General features: G+C 33.3%; 1 long non-coding RNA gene across 1 annotated transcript; it reads right to left on the bottom strand.

Annotated features, from left to right (window-relative positions):
* Window positions 1-354: 354 nt before the first annotated feature.
* On the bottom strand, window positions 355-6,016 carry LOC120216333. Its single transcript, XR_005525039.1, has 3 exons — window positions 5,734-6,016; window positions 1,232-1,367; window positions 355-509 (listed from the first exon to the last, which is right to left on the bottom strand). It is a non-coding gene; the product is annotated as an uncharacterized LOC120216333 (long non-coding RNA).
* Between the last annotated feature and the right edge of the window lie 12,229 nt (window positions 6,017-18,245).

Below are 18,245 nucleotides of genomic sequence, written 5' to 3'. Positions count from 1 at the left end.
AATTTAATTTTTAAAAATTTTAAAATATATTAATTGAATTTAAAACTGAATTATCACTTGAATCATGCCAATAATAAAAAATGGAAGGTCAAAGTAACCTAAGTCAGGATCAGAGGGGGAGGGAAAGGAGAATGTGAATGTATTTTCGAGCTTATTTATACGTTTCAGCTTGACACTATAGTATGTATACGTATTTATAATGTACTTAGTTGCATGCAATTTTGATCAGTACATTATAATAATAAGAGGAAAGAAAGAAAGAAAGCTCAGTAAATTACTTAATTATATATATGAATATATACAGACACACAGATATACACAACCAAAACTGTTGAATTATAGATACTCTTGCAGATGCTATTAACATCAATGCCTGCTCCGCATATACAGACAATAATTCAGGGGGTGTTGTTTGTCAAAAATCTCTACTTTCTTACCTGATAAGTTACCATTTTTTTCTAACCTAAGCTCGTTATACAGCATCACATCAATGGCCCCCAAGTCAAACCCTAACAACAAAGAGAATTAAGCACACCCTATGTGTCCTCTTTATCTCACTCTTTTTCTTTCTTCTTCACTTACCTCATTCTTCTGTCAGCAAAAACTTTTACCAATTAACTAGACAAACAAAGATTTTGTTCATGGAAACGGGAAAACATATAATTAACAGATTCATCAAGAAAGATTGCAGAAGATTTTTTATTTTTTTAAGAGGAAAAAACACAGAGATTACTTCTTCAACTAGGGTTCCTTGTCCGGTGGACTATCTACTCAAATAAAATAGAACAAGGGTTTAAAATAAATAATTTGGAGAGTTAACTGATGTCACCTAGACAGCTTTTTAATTCTTTTATCATTGTTAAAAAAAACTATGGTTGAAGTGCCAACTAAACAACTGATTTGCTAACCCAGTTAAGTTTCTACCTATTACATCTAAACTCAAGACTTTCTAGTTTCGACACTTCATCTGCCACATTTACAGCTCTCTGGGTCCTAATTTCCATCTCCAATGAAGAAATGAAACAATCCCTTAAAATACATTAAACAGTTATCAGTAAGGTTTATGTGTAAAGGTAAACGTTTAACTTCTAAAAAGGAGTCTCTAATCTTAGATATGGTATTGTTGGAAGGGAAAGTCACTTTAGTTTAATTTATCTTAATTTACATTCAAATGAAATGATGTTATTGAGTGTGAAGTATGAACACATGAAGATTGACTTAGAAAACGCACCCCAAGCTTTCAAAAAGCTTCCATCGACCTAATTCATGAAACCTTCCATGGATATCCGTCCAGCAGCTTCCATCAGCAGCGCATTTTCTCTTCAACTTCCCAGCACGAACGGATCTATTGGTCAAAGCTTTCGTATCTTCAGTAAAGGCTAAAAGCATCATATTGTTTACTCCACATTGTTAATTCTGAGGTGTATTAAACAATTAAAAGAATAGCAGTATAGAGTGGTCACCATAAAGAGTTAATAAGAATACAGTACAGTGAATTGCATTTGCGAGCGTTCATGACTCACCAACTGCACCCTTTTCAACCATTCATAACCCAACACACCTAATAGAAATCAGAAAAAAATTAGGTAGTGGGGTCTGAAAATCTATGCTAATTCCATCATATCTTTCCAATTTGAATGATAATTACTTGTTTGGGGATAGGGTTCACTTTCCCTAAGACATTTATGCATTCTATCCTATCATGGCCTTGTATCCAAGTGTACTCACAGTTATTGCTAATATATAAGGATTTTGTGTTGATCTATGACAAAGACCATTTTAGGCTTTGATCTCTTCTGGAATGACACTAACTAAGGATCATATTTCAACCAAAGTTTTTAAAGGTTCTTGATTACATGCTCCTTGCTGCCATTGTTACTGTTGGATATAGTTTTCTCAACTTTTATGCTCAATGATGGGAAAATTAAAGTAATTGTAAAATGGTGAAGTGAAATATATCACTGTTAGCTCAAATATTTATGATAATGTATTATTGATAGATTTTTGTAACATTAGGGATCGTAATCTCAGTGTTAGCTGTCAACTACTATGTAGTGTTTGTTGGCTCAACTCTCATCGGAAATGACATCAGATTAACAGCTAAGGACGGCGAAAGAAAGTGGGACTGAAAATGGCATATTATAAAAACACAATAAAACATACCAACTTTGTAAGAATAATCTAAATTTTTTGCTTATTCAAATTAATCAACTTCTACTTGGCATTTAGGGTTTAGGGAACGCGTTAGCTAGCATGATGCTGTAAAAGGAAGCATGCAAGCTTAATTAATCTACCTTGCAGTGCTAGGGTTACAAAAACAAGGACAAAGAACTCTATATTCAAGCATCTAAAATTGAGGTTATATTATTTACTTACATACATATGATACGCAATGAAAATTACTGCAAAATAAGGTTAATTAGCATAATATAGCAAAACAAGCAACATGATTTCATTTTGTTTGTTCTATCTAAATCCTGATTATTTGTGCCTGTATGTAACTTGAGAAATATGGTTTAAGTTCTAAAAAGTTAGTGGAAAATATAGGGCTTAGATTGTTAATTAAAGAATTGAAAGAATGTATCAGAAATTTTACAATTCCTTTTTGTGAGGCAAAGACTTCATTGAAATATCAGTATTCTGCAAGATGGTGTTGGGAAGTGTTTGCTCGTTTCTCTATCCCGCTAAAACTATCTGATCCTGTTCTTGATGAGTTGCTGGCTGTAAAAGAAGCAACCACTTTTTTCTGAATTCCAAGTGGATCGGATTGCCATATTGGTTCAAGCCTGATGCCTCTGTGTCATGGAGATTTTGGGTGTGTTTGCTCTATTTCTGCATGTTTTCAGTATCTTATCCTAGGGAGGGTAATGAGTGTTCAGGCAAGTTACCTCTGCTGCTTCTAGGAAGAATAGCTTAACTGTCAACAATGGCTAGCTTTCTGTTATGGACAGTAGTCTAACACAAAGATTTTAAGTTTTAGGAAGTTAATTGAAAAAGAAGGATTTAGGGTTTGAGGTAACGCTAATCCACATTCAAATTTAAATAACATATAAACACCGAGTATAAAGCAAAACGATCGTCTTTAAGAAGTTAAGTTTTAAGAATACTAAAAAGTAGTAGTAAGTGACTAAGTGTAATGGTTGGACATTTTTTGAAGTTTACATAACTGCATACATATTCAGCCAAAGGATAACTGTTGCCATCTTCCTCGACTGTGCTGCACTTATTAACAAAAGTCCATCCCGGAACGGCTATTTTAGAAACCATTATGTGGGGAATCACGTAGGTTTGATTACCAAAAATGGGTACATATAAGAATTAAAAGGTGTTGTAGGGAGCAAAAACCACAACTCACACAACATTAGACACCTTAAGACCAAAACCAAATAGTACGATGGCAACAACAACACAAAAAACACCTTGACTCAAAACCAAACCAGAAGAGAATGGGGGAAAAACACTTTAAACATGCTTATTGTGCAATATCAAGTTATCAACTCCTGAGAGTTTACATTGCTTTTAGGGTGTCTGTTTACATAAGCTCCTAGTCTTAGTTTTTTGGTGTTTATATGTGAGGAGCTTATTTAAGACTGGTGTTTAGGTGTGTTAAGCTTTTCTCATTGCCTCACCAGCTTTATGCTAGTACTGTAGTCTTTTGGTTTTTAGTTAAAAAAAAACGTTATTAGCAAAAAAGTTTCTCTTGCATTTTTAGTACTCTTTCAACAAATTCTGAAAGAAGGCCAAGTAAAACGGGTGAAACAATCTATTGTAGCATCTAAAGAGGCAGTTGCAAGTCGCAATGGTAGTCAGGCAATAAATGTATTTCAATGTATTATGAATTATAAGATGGCACCCAGCGAAAACTAAGCTTTGGAATATCTAGGAGAATGAAATTTCTTTTCCTATAAATATGAAAAGACCGAGTACACCTGCTTTTTAAAAAGAAGTAACAAAAAAATCCACTTTAAAAGATATGATCTTGGAGGTAATTCCAAAGCCTTTATTTCCTTAATTTTTGTTTCTAGTAATTTCCCCTCTTTATTTCTGTAATTTAGTATAACTGATGCTTAAGGAAGAAATCTGAGTTTAACTATCAACTCATTTCATTTTGGGCCCATAGCTCTTATAAATAAATAGAAGAAGCTTGATATGATTAAACCATTTAAACTTCATTATCCCCACATTGAGCCCTTTCAATGAAATAGCAAGGTTGGTTCATGGCCCGCACCCAAATTTATATCGGATTAACACTAGCCCATGCCCTAAGTGTGTCCCATTCACAAATTTATATCATAGAAGTACCAATAAAAATAACATTTAAAATAAGATCAATATATTTATCTATTTGTTTGAAATGTTAATCTATTTATTTTTAATCAAATAAAAATTGGAAAAAATTAAAAAATGATTTTTTAAATCAAGTAACAAATTAATGAAAAAATTAGAAACATAACTTTAATTTTTAAGTAATTAGAATTCCCTTTCTGTGAGTGTTCAATGTCAAATGGTTGAGGGTTATCTTTGAACATATATTACTTTATACTTACACCATGTTAATAAAAAAAATAGAATCCCTTTTTGAGTTTCTTTATGAAGTTTGATTGATCAATCGTTTCTATTGATTTTTCTCTCCAATTCAACAGATAATCGTTGAGATTGTTTTTATAGATTATCTATCATAATAACGTAAGATTATAGATTTGTTTTTTTTATAAAGCTTTGAAAGCAAAAGAAAAAAAAATTTGTTATTAGTCTTTATATCATATATAAATGATAGATTTGATAATCGTACTTTTATATGATAATTTTTATTCCATAATCTCCTTGAATTCTGAAATTTCAACCATGGCTCATATGATAATTATTGAATTCATTTAAGGTAAATTATGCTATCTCCAAAATCTTATATAGTAAACATATTATCACATGTAATGCTAACTTCAAATTTTCACATAATACATCCAAAAATAACATTAATTTAGTTGACTTATTTGACAAGTCAGAATTTGAATTTCAAAATTAAAAAAATATAAGGACTAAAAATATTACAATTGGAGAACATGGACTAATCTATAATTTACACATAGCATGCGACTAATAGAAGAATTTAACATAATAAAATTAACTACTATTGTTTGGTTCATAATTGATATTTTAAAACTCAAACAGTATAGGGATTAAATCCACAATTTTTATACATTAGAGGGGCTAATATCATAATTTGACAGAAAAAAATCAAATAAAGAAAGCCAGTGCGCCTAAGTGCAACCCCTTAAATTATAATTACTTCTATTAAATACTATTACCACGTAAACTAGGTAGTAATTTTCTTAAACTTGAAATGAGAAGAATAAGAAGAAAACTCCCACAGGAAACCCCTTAGGGATTCCTTTGATATATAGGTATAAATATTAAGCAATTATTGCAATACTAAAATACATATACAGTCAAAGGTCGGTGACAACATTATCCGTTAATTTATTAATATAAACCCCTATCGTTTTCATGCTAGTGATCTCAGAAGCAGAAAGTGAGCTTGGATTTTATATCTTCTTTTTTCTACTTCAATTTTATAGAATATTTAAAACACTTTGATCACAAGATGCATACATGCAACCAACAATCCATATACAGCCATTAAGCTGAAACAATATACCCTGTGCATTAAGCTTACTTTCAAAAATAATTCAATGCTTTCAACTACAAATGAAGGAAAAGTCCCAACATACATACCTCAGAGAATTGTAGTCTGCAAAACAGTCTCCAAAACACCATGAATTTGGGAAAGCATAAGACCGGCAGTGAGATGGAAGAAAATGGAACTGATTGAATGAGAAACCTGCAAATGTGGCATATAAATAACCAGATATGAAATCTGCAAGAGTCAGAGAGGTTGGTTCATGAAATCTGAGTAGCTAAGATAAAGTAAAAGAGAATCTAAGGAAAAGTTAACATAATACGTTGCATGGAAAAACAGGTCATCACATGGTTTGAGCAGGAAATGTAAATAAAGCTTTATCGAATATCCAACAGATAAGTATCGATTTACATGTCAAAGCTGCGGGGAAAAAAGGTGCATGGAGATCACATGGTGGGAGTTGGTAAGGAAGCATATGATTTTTCTATTCATTGAATATGACTCTTCAGGTTTTATTAAAGGGTCTATCCGTCTATGTATAGCACATAAATATGAAAATATGACTTTCAAAGATTCTTTAGATATATGAAAGAACTTAAAAAATTTAACCAAACTCATGCTGAATGCATACTCATCGGACATTTACATTAGAATCCGAATAATATAGGCAAAGCATAAAGCTCGAACTTTAAGTTAAAAGAAGAAATATTGGTTTCATAAAGACAGCCAAAGGAACTTTATTCCTATTAAAAATAAGAACCGATCACTAACTGCTAAGTACTAGTGCTCTGCTGACAATCATATAATATTTAACGAAAGACTTTGAAAAAGGTGTCAGATCAAAAGGGAATTCTTTTTAGAGTTTGAAACTCTAATTGCATACAATATATGCCAGTGGCCAAGTGCCAACCGAGCTTGACGATGATCAAACAAAACATAACTGTAATCTTTGACAAAAACCCAAACCTTAATATATTAGTATCTATGACTTTACTATACCTTAGAATAATCTTTGATATAGTCTTTCAGAAAAGGGAACTGTATTTCCAAATACCAAATTCTTTAATTTGAACTGACTGCAGGGGAGATGGTAAAGCACCTTTTATCTTTAATTATGTGAACCAACCCTGAAGACAAAAGTATCAACAATCTTTTGGTTGTATGAAATCACATGGTGCTTGTAGAATCAACAAGTTAGCAACAAGAAACAACTCACGTAGAAGAGAGTGCTGATACAGGGGACAGCGAAAAAGTGCCCAAATCTTTAGAATGAATCTCAAAGGGAACAATAGACAAACAGTTGATGCGCAAAATGCCAATGTCCCAGTCGAAATTTAAGTGTCGTTTCCATTTATGTACCTTAAACCAAACACACGCGATAAAAAGGTTCATTACCTGCATCTATCAATGGGCAATATCGGTACTGGAAGCAAAGATTGGATCCAAGTTTGGGATATTTTGATTCCAAACTCAATTTCTTAATAAGGGATATGTTTTGCTGTTAAAAAGACTTTCTCTGGAGCATTCAAAGATGAAACGGGCCAAATTTTAGCAACTGGCATGCCCCTTTAAGTTTAGAGTTCTTGAACATCCAAATTACTATGAACGTTTATATCATAAAAGGCAATAAAGAAAGAAGTTGCTCACATATTTATAGCTGGGAATAAACTTGTTCCATCGCTTCTAATGGTCAAATAAAAGTTCAAGCTCCTCGACGTGGACTATTCTAATGATCAAATTTCTCAGCTTCTTCAGCTACCACTTGATCCTCTCAACTTGTTGAAAGAAGTGGGTGGTTTCACAGCAATGCTTTTCTTCCACTGCCAATCAAGTTTTCTTCACAATCGCCTGCTGATGCAGTTTTCAATCTCTCTTTCCAGTACTAGTCAAGTATGCGAGTAATCTATCAAGGAGACTTCCTTCTTTAAAAAAAACAAACAAACAAACAAAAAACACTCGAATGGTCCTAATAACATGTAAAAGGAGCTGAGACATTAGCCAGAGATTGGAGAAAATAAAACTATGTAGCAGAGTCAGCTGGCAATATACAATGTCTCCTCCATTAAGACCGTAGCCTCTGCAAATTCAGTAAAATTAAGGTCCTTTTATGGTTCATCTACATAATATTTGGCCGACATCATACTCTGTTGACATTAGATAGAAAACAAATATTGAGAAAAAGTGGAATACCAACTAGAGATGAAAATGGTCGGGAATATAGATTGCTGCAAATCAAATGTTATCATTTACATGAATGATAGGAGCAACGGAAATAAATCAGGTTTAACTCTGCGGTGGCATAACCGTCTTAGCAATAAATTTGTCTTAATTTGTGTAATTATTGAAATCGATATATTTGAGGTTCACACAGTTCTTCAATATTCGTACACATTTTAAATTCACTCAATTGTTAAAGAAAAATACTCATTTTATTTTAGATACATTAATTAGTAATTCAACAGTTAATTTAGTTATTACTCTTTTCGTGTTTTACTTCATTACATCTTTTATCGTGTTTAGAAAAAAAAATTGTGCATTAGTTAAGAAGTGTGACAATATAAAGAATCCCACACTGTGTCAGAAAAAGCTTTAAATAAAGTTTAAATTTATCTTTTTATAATTTTACCCTCAATTCTGCCCTTATAAATTAATTTTTAGTAAAACTTGACTCGACTCAAAAAATAGAAAATCAATTTTGAGTTATTTGAGTCAACTCAAATTACCGATTCGGATTTTAAGTTGAAGCTTCGAAATTTCGAATAACTCAAAAAATCAAAAAAGTGGAATGAATATTTTGATAGATTTGTGATTTGGTACTTGATTTCTTATTCCTTCCATTCATCCTTAATTTTAAGTTAATTTTTTACCAAATTTGAACAATATGCTCCTAAACCATCATAGAATATCTATGGACTTTCAATTTCTATTTTTAATAACAAATTTTTTATTTTTTAATTTAATCCCCAATTTTACATGATTTCCTTATTTATTCAATTCATCCTTCATTTTAAGTACACTTTTTTTTTATCAAATTAAAACCACATTCTCCTATACCACTATCAAATATCTATGTAACTTCATTTCTTTTTTTACTAAAAATGTTGATAGGGTTGTTGAATTCCTGCAAAATAAAAACTGATTTCACTAAACAAACTTGTAGTAATAGGGAGATTAGGTTGAATCTTAAGAGATCTGAAATTAGAATCTCAATGTTTAAGCAATAAAAGTAAAATTAAGGGTTTTGGTTTATAAAACTAAAATCAAGAAATAAAGCTAAAAATAAAAATAACAAAAATCAATTCTTACCTAACTTCCGATTCAAAGGTGTATTATTCATTCAACTGTAATTTTGATCATAGGCTTAAAAGACCGGTTTTCAATATCCAAGTAATTAATCACTTGCTGGGAACTGTAACAAGCATGGTTCCCCTTTTATAATTGATTAGCCTACTCTTTTGCAACAAGCATTCAAATCAAATCTTACCATTAATGATAATCGTGGGAACGACTAAAACATAATTAATTAATTTCGTACATTTGTTTCCCCGAAGACTATCATGTGTGATGCAAAGTTCGAATAATAATCCATAACAAACATAAATCATGAGATTTACCCTTGTTACTTATGATTAGAGACAGAAAACTCAATATAGTGAAGTCGTCATTTAATCAATATCAAGAGTTCATAAAATAAAAATAATAAATAAAGATTACTTGAATTAAAGGACAAATACTAGTTTAGAACAAGCTTCACAAAATTACAGTGGGATTGTTTCACCCTTGAATTGGAAATAAAAACTTAGCTACTTATGGAGGAATAGAAATACAAGACCATTGAGCCAACTATTGAATCGGAAATAAAATATGGGTCACTTTGAAAACTAAGTATGTACCCAACAATTGAGCCAAGACCATTGTTTGATTTAAAATAGACAACATGATGTATATATTTTGTATCTTAGTGTATAAATACGTAACTTAAATTCATAATATTTTTATTGAATTTTATTTTAAAAATATATATTTTATGTTAAAATATTTTGAAAGTAAGATAAGAATAAAATATATTTAATAATTTAAAATAATAATATTATATATTTAATAAATTAAGATAAAATATATACTTTTGAAAAGCTAAAATAATAATAAAATATACTTTTAAAAGTTTTGATAAGAATAAAATGTATATTTTAAATTAAGTTAATAATAATTATATTTAATAAGTTAATATAAAAAATATTTCTTAAATTTAAAATATAAAAAATATTATAAATTTAAGTTAAGTATTTATACACTAAGATACAAAATATATATATCATGTTGTCTAGATCAAGCATTGGTCTTGGTGCATTGGTTGGGTATATGCTTGATTTCTTAAGAGACCAAAGTTAAAATCTTTTTATCTCAATTTGTTTTGCTTTGTTTTCTTTCAACAAGAGGGTGACACATGTCATCCTTTGATTGCTAAAAATAAATATATTAAATTAAAGTAAAGTTAATCATCCAATCGAATGATGTCATGTGTTACTGGTGGAAAATAATAGAGAACAAATGTGTGATTATACCAAGATACCACATAACCAAATATGTTAACTATTAATGACAGTTAACTCATAGTGACCACTTCTTAATAAAATAAAAATAAAAGTGATCATATCTTAATTAAATAAAAACACATATATCATGTTTTTTAAATCAGTGGGGAAAAATAAACAAAACATGAACATAAGTGATCAATCATGTAGTTAACCCATAAAACAAATATGTAATCAAAATGGGCTTAATACGGAAGATTGTCCTATGTGCTCAACTTCGGTTGTCGGTGCTATTGGTAGGAGTACATTATGGCAGGATCAGTCACCTAGACAAACAAACCCTCCTTAAAAAACAAGGAATTGTGTTATGCCCCTAATCCCTAAAGAGCAAAAGAGCTGCCTGGTGGACCCTAGGTTGCAGCACGTTCGGTCGTTAACTCCTTCTGTCATTGTCGTCGTTTCTAGGACCGAACGACGCCTCACATGCACAGGTACCTACGTAGTGTAGTGTTGGTCGCATATTCAACATAGCATTCAGACTCATGTGCCTTCCAGAACCAGAGGTCTGAGTTTTTAGTGCCTAAACTATACCTCAAAATACGATTTCATGCCTAAAAGAATTTTTTACTAACAATAGGTGAATAATATTTTCAACGTTAAACTTTTAGTTTTTTAATTAAAACCCACTTTTTAATTATTTATTAGAAAAATGTTCCCAATAGGAATTATTTGGAAAAAAAGACCCCCAAACTATACACGTAAAACTACCTCATGTTCTGCAAAACCCGTATAAGAACCTCGCATTATATAGGGCACGCGACTTGTCCATCGTGGAAAAAATTTTCAGATAAACCAATTTCATATTTGGATAAAAGATCTTGTGTTATGCATAACGCTAAGTCCCCGAGAAATTAAACTAGCTTAAGTTTTTATCGCAGTATTTATTTCAACATCCTCGCATTGTACTGAAAGTAGGATCTTTTTGGGACAGTTGAAATGCATTGGAACTGAACAAAATTTAAAAATATATATATAATTTAAAAAATCATAAATTAATATAAAAAATCCTTAATAATAAAATCATAATTTAAAAATATATTCTAATTAAAAAATTATAATTAAAAAACATCCTTATTTAAAAATCTATTTTTTTTATAAAAATATATTTATTAAAAAATACCTACTTTAAAAATTAGTATAAAAAGTACTACATTTTAATTTAATTTAAATAAAATCTAAAAATAAAAATTAAATTTCCCAAGACCTCACGTTCTATAAGACAACTGAGGCTTTATCAAAGACGTGTTCAATTATTGGCGGATAAATTCGTAGGTAAATTTATTTTTTATTTAGTTAATTTATATCAAACGTTTCACACCACCTCATGCGAATATTGTTTCGTATTTGCACAAAGTCAGTTTTGGCTACGTTAGTAGTATAATTGGTAGTACTAAGTTACATCCTTCACTGATAAATGCGTTGCCATAAATGTGGAGGTTTGAGACACACACGTTTCATTTTTTGTGTGGGGAGGTGACTATTACCCTTCAAGATGTTGCATTTCATCTTGAGCTACCTATTGATGGAACAAATATTATCGGTGTTACCAAAGACAACTGGTACGACTTGTGTTTAGAACTTCTTGGAATTCCTCCCGAAGAGTTGGATAGTAGTAAGGTCAAGATTAAATTTTTGGACGATAATTTTACGCAACTATCCTCTGATGCTACTATAGAAATTAAAGAGGTTAATGTAATTTTTAAAATTTACGATTATTTATTTTGGTTGTTTTATTTATAATTTTGAAACTTTATTTTATTTTATGTTATTGTAGTTTTCTTAAATAATTTTTTATTTATGATGATTTATTTATTTTATTATTTTTGTAGCAATTTACTTCTACTCATATTTTACGAGTTATCAGGGGATCTTGATGCAAGACAAATCTCGTAACAAAGTGCATTTGATGTGGTTGAATCATCTTCACATTTTTTTGGGATTCCAAAAAAATGAGTTGGGGATCGACACCTATTTCGGAAGCTTTGTAAAGCCATCGATGTAACACCCTAATCCGGTCCTACGCGAAGATCAAATGGATAAAAGGTTAAACGGACCACCGAGGTGGCTAACCCAAAATTTTCTTTCAAAATTTTTGTAAGACTTCGAATAAAACCATCCCTAATAACATGAAATAAAAACATCATGATTCATAGTTTACCAAATATGGGAATCTCCCAATGCGTGCAAAATACAATTGACAAGTTTGAAATCAAAATAGAGTTATAACTTGAATTAATACAAGCTCCACATAAATATATGCCTTCTAAAAGACTCAAGACATACTTTGAGAGATAACTGATCTGGAATGTATCCGCACGATAGGCTCCTCGTCAATCTTCTACTAACCTGCGCACGGAAACAAATTCTTAAAAATAAGCTCACAAGCTCAGTGCTACGCTAATAAATATGCAATACTACATGCATTCATTACATGAACATGTCGGTGCGTAAAGTCATGGGTATGCAAAAGTATAGCAACAATATGAGATAGGTCTAGTGGTGTGGTTAGAGGAATTTTCTGTATATCGGGACAACACAATAGCCTACCTTGAATACTCGAGGGTCTAGGGGTTAGAATTAAAATTTTACCTGCATCGAATGCTTACATCCCTATCCCATATGCGAGCTCTCGAGCATTAGACACGATCCATAATTTTATGTGCATCAAATATTACCAACTTACTCCGTTGAGTCTTGAGACGTCCACGCCTAGCTGGCAACTGAAGTACCTAACGCACTAGAAGACTATATCCAGATATTAATTACATCATGAAAGAATCAACATACTGCTAAAGGATCTCAAGTGTCCTAATTGTTTCCCAAGTGTCTTACAAGGCCAATATTATGTCATCCTAACTTGTTCAGTTTCTAGTATTGTTTATAGTTACTTTAGTTGTTCTCACTTATAATCGTGTGCACAAGGTTTCTATGAACCCAAAACCTCCAAATCCAAACACTTAAATCAATTGGGTTAATTACCCAATTCATGACAATGGTACCAATATTGTACCAACAATATCAGTACTGACCCTTGGGTATCGATACCCACATTGAGTATTGATGTCGAAAATAGATTCGATGTTTAGGAAAGATAATCGTCATCGATACTCTTATAGGAGTATCAACACTTCCATGGGAGGGTATCGATACTACCTCGGGTATCGATACTACCTCGAGTATCGACACCAAAAATGGATTTAATGTTTTGAAAAATACATCAATATTGATACCCCTACTGGGAGTATCGATACTCTACCCCCCCAGTATCGATACTCCCATGAGTACCAATACTAAAAATGTATACTGAAATCTGCTAAGTGTAACGGTATCAATATCATCCTGCGAGTATTGAAACCAGACCAAAAATATCGATATTCCATGAATAAGCATCGATACTCAATTCCTAAAACTCGCTCGTTTTACACTAGATGAATAACAATATCGGTATTGTTATTCTAGTATCGATACTCATGCCTAGAAATGTCATATTTTGGGTATGAAAATATTATCTAACCATCCTCATTTGTCTTACCAAGGTCATTAAGTGTTATTAAAGTTTTATTTGAGGTTTTAGGGGTTAAAAGGAGTCACATTTTATGCTGAGAAACGTTATACATTTCACGCACTTGTGGGAAGAATGAAGATAAAGAAGTGGAGATGATGAGACAAAAGTGGGATGAAAAAGAGAAGAAGAGTTCAAACGTGATATCATCCTAATTAATGGGATTTCAACTTTACTTTGAAAAAATGGGTTATTTACTCATTTAGTCATTCATCCTCTGGTTCATGATCAAAGATATTGTTTTTATCTTCTATTGGCTCCCACTAAGCCCAAACCAAAATTCACTTGGGTTAAGTCTCTCATGAGCTAAGGAAAGTTTGTTTTATAACCCGTTATAAAACATGAAACTCATAACCCAGAATTTGGGGTGTTACAACTCTCTCCTCCTAAGAAGAAATTTTGTCCTCAAAAGTTTTGCTTGAATAGAAAATATGTGGATATTGAAGTTGTATATCATCCTCGACCTCTCATATATCTTCTTTTGTACCATGGTTCCTCCACAGAACTTTTACCAATGGAATCCTCTTATTTCTCATTTCTTTAATGTCCCTGACTAAGATCCTGATTAGTTATTCTTCGTAAGTCATGTCCTGACTCACCTCAATCTGCTCCAAGGTTATAACTTGGGATAAATATGATCAGTATCTCCTAAGCATGGACACGTGAAACACGTTGTGGATGCATTCTAGATCTATAGGTAAGGCCAATCGACAAACCACTTGTCCAATTTTCTTTAAAACCTCGTAGGGTCCTATGAAACGTGAAGTCAATTTTCCCTTACATCCAAATCGAAACACCTTTTTTTCATGGGGAAACCTTGAGGAACACTTTTTCCCCCACTACAAATTATACACCCTTGTGCCTCAGGTCAACATACGACGTCTGTCAGTCAAAAGCCTTCTTCAACCAACTTTGAATCAACTGAACCTTTTCCTCGATTTTCCAGATCAAGTCGGGACCTATAATCTTACCCTCCTTGAGCTCTATCCAACACAATAGAGTCATATAGATGCTAACTTGATAACTATTGTTTTATGTGAATTCTACCAATGGAAAGTGATCCACCCAACTGCCTTCAAGATCTATGACGTTGCACCTAAGCATGTCTTGCAAGATTTGAATAACGCATTTGGACTGTTCATAAATCTATTGGTGAAAGGCAATGATATAGTGTAACTTAGTACCAAAAGCTTCATGCGGCGTTTTCAAGAATCGAGAGAAGAAATATGGATCTTTGTTGGATATAATCGAGGTTGAAACCCTATACAACCTCACTATCTCGTAGATGTATAACTGCGTCAATCTCTCTAATGTATAATCCATCCGAACTGGGAGAAAATGACCTGATTTGGTCAATCGATCCACTACAACCCAAATAACATTATGCCATAATCTAGTTACCGATAAATTGATCATGAAGTCCGTAGTCACTCTCTCACTTCCACTGCAGTATCTGAATCAGCTGATGTAATCCTGAGGGAACCTGGTGTTATGCCATGACTTGTTGATACATTAAGCATTTAGCAAAAAATTCAGATACTTCACTCTTCATGTCAGGCCACCAATACAACGGTCGGAGCTCTTGATACATTTTATTACTACCCGGATAGACTACAAGGGGACTACAATGCGCCTTGTGTAGAGTTTTATCACGCACTTGTTTGTTTGGAGGCACACAAAATCGACCTCTAAAATAAAACACGTTATGGTCATGCAATTCATAATCGGGAACCTGGCCTCAGAGGACTTGCTCTACTCGAGCCTTTAAATAGTCGTCCGAACTCTGGAACATTTTGACTTCACCAGCTAGCTCGGGTTCAACCTGCAACTCAGCTAACAAACTACTCGAATTAGTCAAGCTCAAGCGTACTAGTAAAGCTTGTAACTCCAACACTAATTTACTGCATAACACATCTGTAATAACGTTCGCTTTACCCGGGTGTTAGTCGATCACATAATCATAGTCCTTCAATAGTTCTACCTATCTATGTTGCCTCAAGTTTAATTATTTCTGAGTGAGTAGGTATTTAAGGCTCTTGTGCTCTGTTAATATGTGAAACTTCTTCTCCCAAAAAAATAATGCCTCCAAATATTCAACACGAATACCATCACTGTAAGTTCTAAATCACGAGCGTGATAGTTTCGTTCATGGGGTTTGAGCTGAAGAGACACATAGGCCACTACCTTCCTTTCTTGCATTAAGACACATCCTAGCTCATTTAGTGACATATCACAAAACATAGTAAACTCTTTACCTTATTCAGGTTGAGTTAAAATGGGAGATTGGGTGAGGATTTCTTTTAACCAGTTAAAACTCTTTTAGGGACTCTCATTCATTATGAAAAGAAATCTTTTCAGCAGTAACTTAGTCAACGGTGTAGCTATCATTGAAAAACCTTTGACGAAGCAACGATAGTACCTTGTGAGACCTAAGAATATGCATACCTCAGATACATTCTTAGGTGGTTCCCACTCGAATACCGTTTACAGCTACCACATGACCAAAACATAAAACTTTTGTCAACCAAAATTCACACTTCCCGAACTTGGTATATAATTGGCGTTCATGCAGAGTGTGCAGTACGATACAAAGGTATTGATCGTGTTCTTCATCTGAACAAGAGTAAACAGGTATTTCATCTATAAAAACTACAACGAATTGATCCAAGTAGGGTGGAAAACTCGGTTAATAAAATCCATGAATGCCTTCTGGGCATTGGTAAGTCCAAATGACATTATGAGAAACTCATAATAGTCGTACCTCCTCTTGAAAGTTGTATTGGTTATGTCAGCAACCTTGACCTTCAACTGGTAACACCCTAACCTTAAGTTTATCTTGAAAGATACAATGCTCCCTTAATCTGGTTAAAGAGATCATCAATTTGAGGAAGACAATAACGGTTCTTGATAGTCAACTTATTCAATTGTGATAATCAATATACAACCTCATCAACCCATTTTTCTTGACGAATAGGATCGATGCTCCCCAAGGTGAAACACTTAATCGAATTGAATTATTCTCTAGTAGCTATTGGATATGATTATTTAGTTCCTTTAGCTCTATCGTGTCACCAAATAGGAAGCAATGGACACCAGAGCTGAACCTGGCAATACCTCAAGACTAAACTTGACTTCTTAATCAGGTGGCAATCCCGGTAATTCCTCTGGGAATATATTGGAGAACTCTCACACCATACGCATATCTTTAAGTGTCATAACTAAAACTTGAGTATCCATATTGTGAGACAAGAAGGCTCTGTACCCCTGACTCAATAATCTCTGAGCTACAACCTTAGACACGACTTTGTTATTACAAATCGACCTCTCACTAGTCATCACTACCTTGGTCCCACCATCATTCTACAATTTAATTTATCTCACTTTGCACTTCAAACTAGCATCGTGCTCTGAAAGTTAATCCATACCTAAGATTTTTTTTCAAATTCTCAAAATGGTAGCTTCATTAGGTTGGCTAGAAATATTTGAACTTGAATCTCTATGGGCCATCGACGATGAACCTTATCAACCAAGATATCTAACCCTAAGGAACTAGACCCTCCTACCCCTATCTCTAAATCTTCGATTAGAATGTTCCTCTCCCTGACTAGATCATAAAATATGTAGGAATGGGTGGAACCCGAATCTATTAATGTAGTGACTGGAATGAAAAACACTGTAAATATACCTGAGATCATATCTGCAGCATCACACTCCTCTTGATCTCATATAAAATACTGGCGTAAGGCTACTCTAGGCTTTGGATCGGTCATTGATCTAGTCGTACTCCAACTGAACTTCCATGAAACAACTCTGCCACCCCTTGAGGACCCTCGACCTCGCTAAATAGATGGTGCTAACCTCTGCGTCGATGTGGGGCTGTGTCTGAACTCTGGGATAGTCCCTAACAAAGTGTCCAACGATTCAAAATTGAAGTAATCTCTGGACACCCGATATCACTCCCCGGGGTGTCTCATACTACAAGTCGAGCACGCTGGGTGAGATGGAGTCTACTCTATCCTACTGGTGTTTGATTCGAAATCGATTGTAAAGGTCTCATATGAGGGTAGACCTACCTTCGTGGTCTGAACTCTAAGTTGCTCCCATAGATAAACCTAACGATGATCTCCGTGAACCCTGAGGATCTTTGGTATGCTTTATCGATGATTGAGATGGTCTAGCTATCTTTGGATCTCTCTGACTCTGATCCATCGAATCATTTGTTGCCTAAGCCTTCTTACTTAAAACTCTTTTTATTGACTTTGCCTGACGGGTCAACTCCGCAAAGATACAGGGAGGGTCAATTGCCATATGGGTAAGGATGTCCAGGTGGAGGCCATCCCTAAACCCCCTACAACGATGAGCCTTGGTCACTACTAACTCTGGTATATATATACTCAATCTATGAAACTTTCTCTCATACTCAAGTATGATTATGTTACCCTGAGTTAGA

The sequence above is a fragment of the Hibiscus syriacus genome, unplaced genomic scaffold, assembly GCF_006381635.1.
Source record: "Hibiscus syriacus cultivar Baekdansim isolate YM2019G1 unplaced genomic scaffold, ASM638163v2 tig00110160_pilon, whole genome shotgun sequence".
In the NCBI taxonomy this organism is placed as follows: Eukaryota; Viridiplantae; Streptophyta; class Magnoliopsida; order Malvales; family Malvaceae; genus Hibiscus; species Hibiscus syriacus.
The sequence above is the reverse complement of the archived record's forward strand: the minus strand, read 5'-3'. Positions and strand labels throughout refer to the sequence as shown.